Raw genomic sequence first — 10,487 nt, forward strand, 5'->3', positions numbered from 1 at the left:
AACGTTTCGGCAGAATCTCATCTGCCATCATCAGGCTTCTGATTCTGTTCATCTGTGTGAACACTATACAGAAGCCTGATGAACAGATGAACACTATACAGAAGCCTGATGATGGCAGATGAGATTCTGCCAAACGTTGCTACAACTTTAAAAGCACAACTACAATGACGTGGAAAATAACCAAAAAAGCTGAATGCCATACATGTTTTTTCTTCATCCTGATTGGTTGGGAGTCTTGGTCTGTGTTTATTGGTCTTGGAGTTTGCTGTGTTCTGCTTGATTGGTGTTTCTAATATCTTCTGTCTGTTTTTTGGCTCTTTTTGTATCTTGATTGGCTGGCAGCATTGTGTTACTTTATTGGAGGCCTTTAGTGCAGCTTGGCTTGGGTAAATGGACGGCTATCATTAGTTAGGAAGCTGGGTTTCGTCTGGGTGCCTGGTTGGGGTGTGTTTGAGCTGGAGGTATCAGGGGGGATCTGTTTTGTGCCCAGGTGTTTGCCTGGCTTGTGGTGTGGAGATTTTTTTGTTTGTGAGTGCAGGCTTCCAAATGATTGACAGCCTGGTGGAATCATCTCTTCTATTCATGCTTTCTGGTCTTTTTCAATCTCTATGGCTTCTCTGATGATTCTGTAGTTAGGGTTTTCTATAGTGGCTAGGGTTTTGGTGCCATTGAAGTTGATGCTATGACCTGTGGCTTCCTTGTGTTGGACTAGTGAGGAAGTGTGTTCCAGCTTTTTGACTGCATTTTTGTGTTCATCCAGGCGGGTACTTATTCTTCTATTGGTCTGTCCAATGTATGTGGCTGGGCATGATGCACAGGGGACTTCATATATGCCTTGGTTTTCCAGGTCAATTTTATCTTTGGGGTTGCTAAGGATGGCTGCTATTTTTCTGTCTGTTTTGAAGGCAGTCTTGATGTGATGTCTGTGTAGTACCTTACTAATTTCGTCTGTAGTACCTCTTATGTAGGGCAGGACAGCTGTTCCATAGGTCTGTTCATCTTCTGGGTCTCTATTATGTCTCAGTGTGTTTTTGTGGATCAAGCTGGTGATTTTGCTTTTGTGGAAGCCGTTGGCTGTCAGTACTTTGGTCAGGGTGCATAGTTCAGTCTTAATGTGTGTCTTGTCTGTCAGGCGTTTGGTTCTGGTAATTAGTGTTTTAGCCACGGAGTTTATCTGTGCTGGGTGGTGGTGGGATTGGGCGTTGAGGTAGCGGTTAGTGTGTGTTTTCTTCTGGTATACGGTGTATCCTAGTGTGCCATCTGTTTTTTTGTAGATTAGTACATCTAGGAATGGTAGTTGTTTGTTTGTTTCCGTTTCCATGGTGAACTTGATTTTGGGGTGTGTGCTGTTTAGGTGTGTTAGGTGTGTTTAGGTTTTCTTTTCCATGGGGCCAAATCACAAATGTGTCATTGATGTATCTTAACCATAGTTTGGGTTTGTGGATGGCATTGGCCAGGGCTCTGGATTCGAATTCTTCCATGAACAGGTTTGCAATGATGGGTGACAGTGGTGATCCCATAGGGGCTCCTTCAATTTGTTTGTATCTTTGTCCTTTGTATATGAAATATATGTTGGTTAAGCAGTGTTCTGTTAGTTCCATGAGGTGTTTAGCTGGTTGGTATTTATTTTTGATGATTTCAAGGGTCTCTTTTATCAGGACTTGAGTGAATAGTGAAACCATGTCGAAACTTACAAGCAGATCTTCTTGCTCCACATGTAGACCTTTGATCATTTCCAAGAAGTGGTATGAGTTTTGTACATGTGAAGCTGCTGTTTCAGCATGGGGCTGTAGCTGTTTTGCTAAGTGTTTAGCTACGTTTTGTAGTGGTGCTCCTCTGGAGCTGACTATGGGTCTGAGAGGTATGCCTTCTTTGTGTATTTTTGGGAGGCCGTATAGTTTGGGGCATCTGGAAGATTTTTCTCTTGGGATGATCATCTGTTGGATCTCTTTGCTCATGTGGCTGGTTATAATTTTCTTCTTGGTTAATTTTTCCAGATATGTGGTTGGGTCTGTGTTTATGGGTTTGTATGTGGAGTCTTGGAGTAGGTCTGTCAATTTTGTTTCGTAGTCTTTCCTGTCCATTACTACAGTGGCATTCCCTTTGTCTGCTGGGAGGATGATTATGCTGCTATCTCTTTTCAGGGTTTGTAGCGCTTTAATTTCATTTTTCTGCAAGTTGCTTTTGGGTGGTTTGCTTGTGCATAGGATGTTGGTAACTTGGTGTCTTATTTTAAGTTCACCATGGAAACGGAAACAAACAAACAACTACCATTCCTAGATGTACTAATCTACAAAAAAACAGATGGCACACTAGGACACACCGTATACCAGAAGAAAACACACACTAACCGCTACCTCAACGCCCAATCCCACCACCACCCAGCACAGATAAACTCCGTGGCTAAAACACTAATTACCAGAACCAAACGCCTGGCAGACAAGACACACATTAAGACTGAACTATGCACCCTGACCAAAGTACTGACAGCCAACGGCTTCCACAAAAGCAAAATCACCAGCTTGATCCACAAAAACACACTGAGACATAATAGAGACCCAGAAGATGAACAGACCTATGGAACAGCTGTCCTGCCCTACATAAGAGGTACTACAGACAAAATTAGTAAGGTACTACACAGACATCACATCAAGACTGCCTTCAAAACAGACAGAAAAATAGCAGCCATCCTTAGCAACTCCAAAGATAAAATTGACCTGGAAAACCAAGGCATATACGAAGTCCCCTGTGCATCATGCCCAGCCACATACATTGGACAGACCAATAGAAGAATAAGTACCCGCCTGGATGAGCACAAAAATGCAGTCAAAAAGCTGGAACACACTTCCTCACTAGTCCAACACAAGGAAGCCACAGGTCATAGCATCAACTTCAATGGCACCAAAACCCTAGCCACTATAGAAAACCCTAACTACAGAATCATTAGAGAAGCCATAGAGATTGAAAAAAGACCAGAAAGCATGAATAGAAGAGATGATTCCACCAGGCTGTCAATCATTTGGAAGCCTGCACTCACAAACAAAAAAATCTCCACACCACAAGCCAGGCAAACACCTGGGCACAAACAGATCCCCCTGATACCTCCAGCTCAAACACACCCCAACCAGGCACCCAGACGAAACCCAGCTTCCTAACTAATGATAGCCGTCCATTTACCCGGCCAAGCTGCACTAAAGGCCTCCAATAAAGTAACACAATGCTGCCAGCCAATCAAGATACAAAAAGAGCCAAAAAACAGACAGAAGATATTAGAAACACCAATCAAGCAGAACACAGCAATCAGGATGAAGAAAAAACCATTCTGGCACAGCAATAGGCTGCCCCAAATTTAAATCTGAAACCACTGTAAAAGTCTGACTCACAGACGAACACTATACAGAAGCCTGATGATGGCAGATGAGATTCTGCTGAAACGTTGCTACAACTTTAAAAGAACAACTACAATGACGTGGGAAAATACCCGAACAAAGCCGAATGCCATACATGTAGTACCATGAAAACTTAAGAATATATATATATATATTCTTAAGTTTTCGCGGGTACTTACATGTATGTATGTATGTATGTGTGTGTGTGTGTGTGTGTGTATATATATATGTTATGTCCCACCTTCTAAAATAAACAGTTAAGGCTGAAAGCAGCAGTCCTTGTAAAGAAAGGCAGCAAACAGGAAAATGTTATGTCCCACCTTTTAAAGTAAACAGATAAGGCTGAAAGCAACAGTCCTTGTAAAGAAAGGCAGCAAACAGGAATTTTCACAGATAGCTCCAATAAGTAAAAGTTCCAACGAACTAAATCCAAGACTCAACAAGATTCTTCAGATCAAAGTCCTTCACAAAATAATTCCAATAAGTAGAAGTTCCAACGAATTAAATCCAAATCCCAACAAGATATTTCAGATCAAAATCCTCCAAACTGTGCTCTTCAGTTCTCTCTTGCAAATAGACACTTTGTTCCGGACAAAGTGCAAAGTCATATCTCTCCCTTTATAGAGTAACTAATTAGTCTAATTGCTGGTCTGCTCTCCTACTGTAACCTCGTTGGTTCCTCCTTGTCAGGAGACGTCTTGTCCTGACATCTACCCAGCAATCATCCAAATTATCATCTTCTTCACCTGAAGATAACATTTGTTCCTCATTATCACCCGTTCCCGGCTGACCACCTAATTGAAGGGTGGAGGAGTTTGAAGGTTCAAGCCGATCTTGCAAATCAAATGCATTCATCTCCTCCTCATCGTTAGAACTTGCTGATTCATATAAGTCCTCCTCGCTGGAGCTGTCATTCAAAAAACCTGTAGCAGATGCCGGAATCACAACACTATCCCTCACCGCAGGGCCCTTCCCCGGGTCTGGCGATCCGGATGCGGTTTCGAAGGGAAGCGTGCATGAAAGTCTCGAAGCAGATCCGAAGCATGAAGTGTAGACGCATCCGTCCAGGAACAAACCTCCGAGTCATCTACCCTCCTCCTGACCAAATACTGGAAGCGACCTTTGAGCCAACGGGAATCAAGGGCGTCGACCACCGTATCGTCAACAGCAGGCTCCTCAGAAGGCAATGATAACGGACCGGTTCAGCAGAATCACGTAATCGACAAACAGAAGAATCAGGAATCAAAAGAGATCGATGAAAGACGGGGTGAATACGCATGGATCGTGGCAAAGTGAGGCGGTATGCCACGGGATTAATAACTGCCTCAATCGGGAACGGACCAATAAACCGATGATCAAGTTTTCTAATAGGGCGATCGACCTTCAGATGTTTTGTAGATAGCCACACTTTATCACCCACAACTAACGGAGGTGTATCTCGACGGGACCGATCTGCAAACCGCTTATAATCTTCTTTTGCCTTGTTCAATTGTTGTATCAGTAGACGGCGAACTGCGTGTAGTTCTTCCAAAAACTCTCGGTCTCAGGAACCGGGGAATCCATCATAGTTAATGGAAAGAAACGCGGATGATAACCCATATTTGCAAAAATGGCGTGACACGGGTGGAGGTATGCTGCGAGTTGTTAAACGCGAATTCTGCTAACGGGAGGTATTTCACCCAATCGTTTTGTCGCAAATTAACAAAACATCTCAAATATTGAGTAAGAATCCCAATCACCTTCTCCGTCCCGCCATCAGTTTCCGGATGGTGCGCTGACGCTAAACATACTTTCACTTGCAAAGCCGCCATTAACTGTTTCCAAAATTCTGCCGTAAACTGGACCCCACGATCAGAAACCACTCTATCAGGCAGTCCATGTAGACGGAAGTTATGTTGCAAAAATAACTGAGCCGTAGTGCGGACGATGGTAATTTCCGACAGGGAATGAAATGGGCCATTTTAGTCAACATATCCACTACCACAAGCACTGTTGTGAACCCCGATGAAGACGGTAAATGTGTCAGAAAGTCCATAGAGATCGCTCCCCATGGTCTACTTGGAGTCGGCAAGGGTTGCAAAAGTCCAGGAGGTGCACCGGATGCTGCTTTCGCTTGCCTACATTGAACGCAAGAAGCGACGTAAGAAGACACATCATGACGAACTCGAGGCCACCAAAAAGTCCGAGTGACCAAATGCAAGGTCTTGTGTAATCCAAATGACCAGCGGCTGGGTTATCATGACATTGTGTCATGATGAGAGCCCTCAACGGTCTGGTAGGCACATATAATAAACCCCGATATCGAAGCAGATCGTCTTCAAAAGACCATGGAGAAGTTGGGCCAATGTCCTCCGTCTCTGCTGCGTCCACACATCCAAACGTTGCGCCTCTCGTAGTTGGGCCCGTAAATCTACCGGTTCCTGCAGTACGGCTAGAGATTCCGGTGGTAACACTGTCCGTAAAGGAAGAGGATCTTCGGCATAAGTATACTCCAGTTTCCGAGATAATGCATCCGCCCTCCGGTTCTGACCACTTGGAACGTAAGTAACCGAGAAATTAAATCTGGCAAAAATAACGACCAAACGAATCTGCCTTTGATTCAATTTCCTAGCCGTGGTCAAATGTTCCAGGTTCCTATGATCTGTCCGAACCTCCACCTTGTGTCGAGCTCCCTCCAAATGATGTCTCCAAGTCTCAAAAGCAACCTTAATAGCTAACAACTCTTTTTCCCAAATGGTATAGTTGCGTTCCAAGCTGTAAGCTTCCTAGAATAATAAGCGCAAGGAAACAAAAGAGCGCCATCCTCCGAAGCTTGTAACAGCACTGCTCCGATAGGCGACATTAGAAGCATCTGTCTCGACCACAAATGGGCGATCCGGATCAGGATGCTTCAATATGGGTTCAGTTATAAATGCTTTTTTCAAAGTGTCAAAAGCCTGTTGTTGTGGAGCCCCCACACAAATGGAACCTTCTTACAAAGAAGCTGGGTTATGGGATCCATTATCTTCGCAAAACCTGGAATGAAAGTCCGATAATAGTTGGCAAATCCTAAAAGTCGTTGCACATCTTTAACCCGACGAGGAGCTTCCCAACTACACAACGCCTCAACCTTTTTGGGGTCCATAGCAATGCCCACAGGAGAAATAATGTGTCCCAAGAATTCGATAGACGACTGAAAAAGAAACATTTTTCTAATTTAGCATAAAGTTTATGTTCCCGAAGACGCTGAAGCACTTGACGCACCTGCTGAAGATGTTGCTCTTTAGATTTTGAATAAATCAAAATGTCGTCCAAATATATGACAACAAACTTATCCAACATGTCTCGAAAGATATCGTTCATTAAATGTTGAAATACAGCAGGAGCGTTGGTCAAACCAAATGGCATAACGGTGTACTCAAATGACCATAACGCAGTGCCAAAAGCCGTCTTCCACTCGTCTCCTTACGCATCCGAACCAAATTGTAAGCTCCACGTAAGTCAAGTTTTGTGAAAATTAGTAGCTTCCGTAACCGCTCCAACAATTCGGAGATGAGCGGTAAAGGATAGCTATTTCTCACAGTGATAGCATTTAAGCGTCTATAGTCACAACAAAAGACGAAGTTCTCCCGACTTCTTCTTGACAAAGAGAACGGGTGCTGAAAGAGGGGATGACGAAGGTCGAATAAATCCCCAAGCTAGATTTTTATTCAAAAATTCTCGAAGTGCAACTAGTTCAGGCTCAGACAAAGAATACAACCTCCCCTTTGGTAATGGGCGTCCGGTATCAAATCCACGGGACAGTCATAAACACGATGTGGTGGTAATTGATCTGCCTCCTGTTCACTGAAAACATCGGGAAATCCGACAGCTCTGAAGGAATCGAGGCAGCAGAAGCGACAATATGTTGGCCTGCACAGACATGTCTCAGGTGGTCCACACATTGCAAGCTTGGAAAAGAAACAGCGTTCTGCGCCCAAGCCACCAACGGATCGTGTAGACGCAGCCAGGATACTCCGAGCACCAAAGGAAGATGGAGGTTCAAGTGATATAAAAACTTATCGCCTCTCGTGATCCCCAATACGCATACGCAGTGGTTGGGTGGCAGCGAATAGGTCCCGACTTGAGTTCGCGCCATCTACGGTTTCCACCTGCATGGGGGATTCACAGGCACTAAAGGAACTTTGAAATGTTTTACGAAATCATAATCCATAAAGCTAGTCGTAGCCCTGAATCCACCAGTGCCACGGCAGGGATTCCCTCCTTCCGAGATTGCAAGAATATGCGAGTGTCCAAAAGTAAATGTCGAGGAGGGCCAGAATTAACTTCAGCAATTTGAGATGAAAGTGAATACTGTGCCCGACCTAGGGTTTCCCTGAGGTCGGGCCTACCCCGTTTCCCGACGGACCAGCAATGGGTTTTGATACAGGTCCACGAGTCCCCTTCCGAGTGCAGGAATTTGCAAAATGTCCCGAACCCCGCAATAAAGGCACAAACCTTCCTGAAATCTTCTCGATCGTTCCTGAACTGTTAAACGAGGGCGGAGTGCGCCTATCTCCATCGGCTCCTCTGCTGGAATTCTGGATTGGAAAACCCTCATAGACGGGGTGCGTGAACGAGGAAACACAGGTGGCTCTGCAACGGTCCGTTTACACCCACGATGTTGTAGGCGAGCTTCAATACGTAAGCATTGAGTAATCAATGTGTCCAAAGTTGAAGCACGCTCTGCATGAATTAGTTCATCCTTGATAATGTCGGACAAACCCTCTTGGAATGCTGCCATGTGAGCTGGTTCATTCCAGGTGGAGTCCATACACAACAAGCGAAATTCTGCAACGTATTCTTGCAATGAGTGTTTACCTTGAATAATATCCCTCAATTTTCTGTCCACAGTTTGAGATTTAATTGGATTCTCAAACATAACGTTCATCTGTTGAATAAACCCTGAAATCGTCCAGTAATGGACTATCTTGTACTAATAAGGGAGTAGCCCATTTGGCAGCCTGCCCGGTTAACAAACTAATAATAAAGCCAATTTTAACTCGATCGGTTGGAAAATCCTCCGGCCTCACAGAAAAATACAATTGGCACTGACCCAAAAATGTTGAAAACATGTCCGTTTGCCCAGAAAATTTATCTGGCATAGCTATCGGAATTTTTCTCACAGGGGTGCAGGGGGAACTCCAGCTGCAGCTGAAACAGTTTGAGAATTGGCAACGAACGATAATAATTGTGTTACCTGATTTTGAAGGGATACGTTGCTCTGGAGTAATTGATTTATTTGCATCTGTTGCTGCTCCACCAATTGTCGCATTTGAGTTGAATCCATCGTTGCAAAGATGGTCTGTTAGGTCCGAACAAAATGTTATGTCCCACCTTCTAAAATAAACAGTTAAGGCTGAAAGCAGCAGTCCTTGTAAAGAAAGGCAGCAAACAGGAAAATGTTATGTCCCACCTTTTAAAGTAAACAGATAAGGCTGAAAGCAACAGTCCTTGTAAAGAAAGGCAGCAAACAGGAATTTTCACAGATAGCTCCAATAAGTAAAAGTTCCAACGAACTAAATCCAAGACTCAACAAGATTCTTCAGATCAAAGTCCTTCACAAAATAATTCCAATAAGTAGAAGTTCCAACGAATTAAATCCAAATCCCAACAAGATATTTCAGATCAAAATCCTCCAAACTGTGCTCTTCAGTTCTCTCTTGCAAATAGACACTTTGTTCCGGACAAAGTGCAAAGTCATATCTCTCCCTTTATAGAGTAACTAATTAGTCTAATTGCTGGTCTGCTCTCCTACTGTAACCTCGTTGGTTCCTCCTTATCAGGAGACGTCTTGTCCTGACATCTACCCAGCAATCATCCAAATTATCATCTTCTTCACCTGAAGATAACATTTGTTCCTCATTATCACCCGTTCCCGGCTGACCACCTAATTGAAGGGTGGAGGAGTTTGAAGGTTCAAGCCGATCTTGCAAATCAAATGCATTCATCTCCTCCTCATCGTTAGAACTTGCTGATTCATATAAGTCCTCCTCGCTGGAGCTGTCATTCAAAAAACCTGTAGCAGATGCCGGAATCACAACATATATATATATACATACATACATACATACATACATACATACATACATATATATATCAACCTTAATCAAATAAACCAGATTTTTTTCATTTCCTTTACTTTTCCTGATTCTGTTATGTTGCTACTACAATAGCCACATTTAAATATCAGGTGTGATAAGCCCATGATTTAACCTTGGTTTATTGAATAAGTCATAATTGATATGGGTCACATAACTGATTAATGCTGATTAAGATGTGAAGAGTTATCTTCAAGATTCTTCGGTCATGGACACGAACTGTCTCTCAATCTAATATACCTCCAGAGTGGCAATCAAAGGAAACTGAAGTGAGTTCTCTATATGTTTCTTTGACTCCTAAACTAAAAGTAATTAATACATTGAATAATTAAAGAGGCAAAGTGATATTTAAATACATCATAGTTGAGATTAAGCATATTTTAGGGCCTAGCTATAGTAGTATTCTTAATGAAAAGGAAGTGAGCATACAGGATAAGTAAAGACACCCAGTGAAACATAGAAAAAGATATTTGGTGTAATTGAAACAGTTATATTTGATTAAATATTTATGCCAGATTTTGAATTGCAGTGATTTATGAGTTCCAACCCATAAATCCATAAGTTCAATCCTGACTGCTCTTTAGAAGGCCAGATCCTGAAGATGAAACTCAAAAACTTTGGCCACCTAATGAGAAGGAAGGACTCACTGGAGAAGAGCCTAATGCTGGAATAGATTGAGGGCAATAGAAGAAGGGGACGACAGAGAATGAGGTAGCTTGATGGAGTCATTGAAGCAGTCGGCGTGAGCTTAAATGGACTCTGGGGAAAGGTAGAGGACAGGAAGGCCGGGAGGAATGTTGTCCATGAAGTCACAATAGGTCGGACACAACTTTGCAATGAATAACAACAACATGGGTTCCACACCATTATCGTCTCCTCTCTTTTATCCATTTTTTTTTTTAATGGCAGAATGTTGTCAGGAAGGGGGAAGGGCTGTAGCAACAATTGCATAGATGCAACCAAAAATAAAGTCAGCAGA

This window comes from Notechis scutatus, chromosome Z, assembly GCF_049901735.1.
Source record: "Notechis scutatus isolate UNSWTSFEM ecotype Mainland chromosome Z, rNotScu1.2, whole genome shotgun sequence".
Classification (NCBI taxonomy): domain Eukaryota; kingdom Metazoa; phylum Chordata; class Lepidosauria; order Squamata; family Elapidae; genus Notechis; species Notechis scutatus.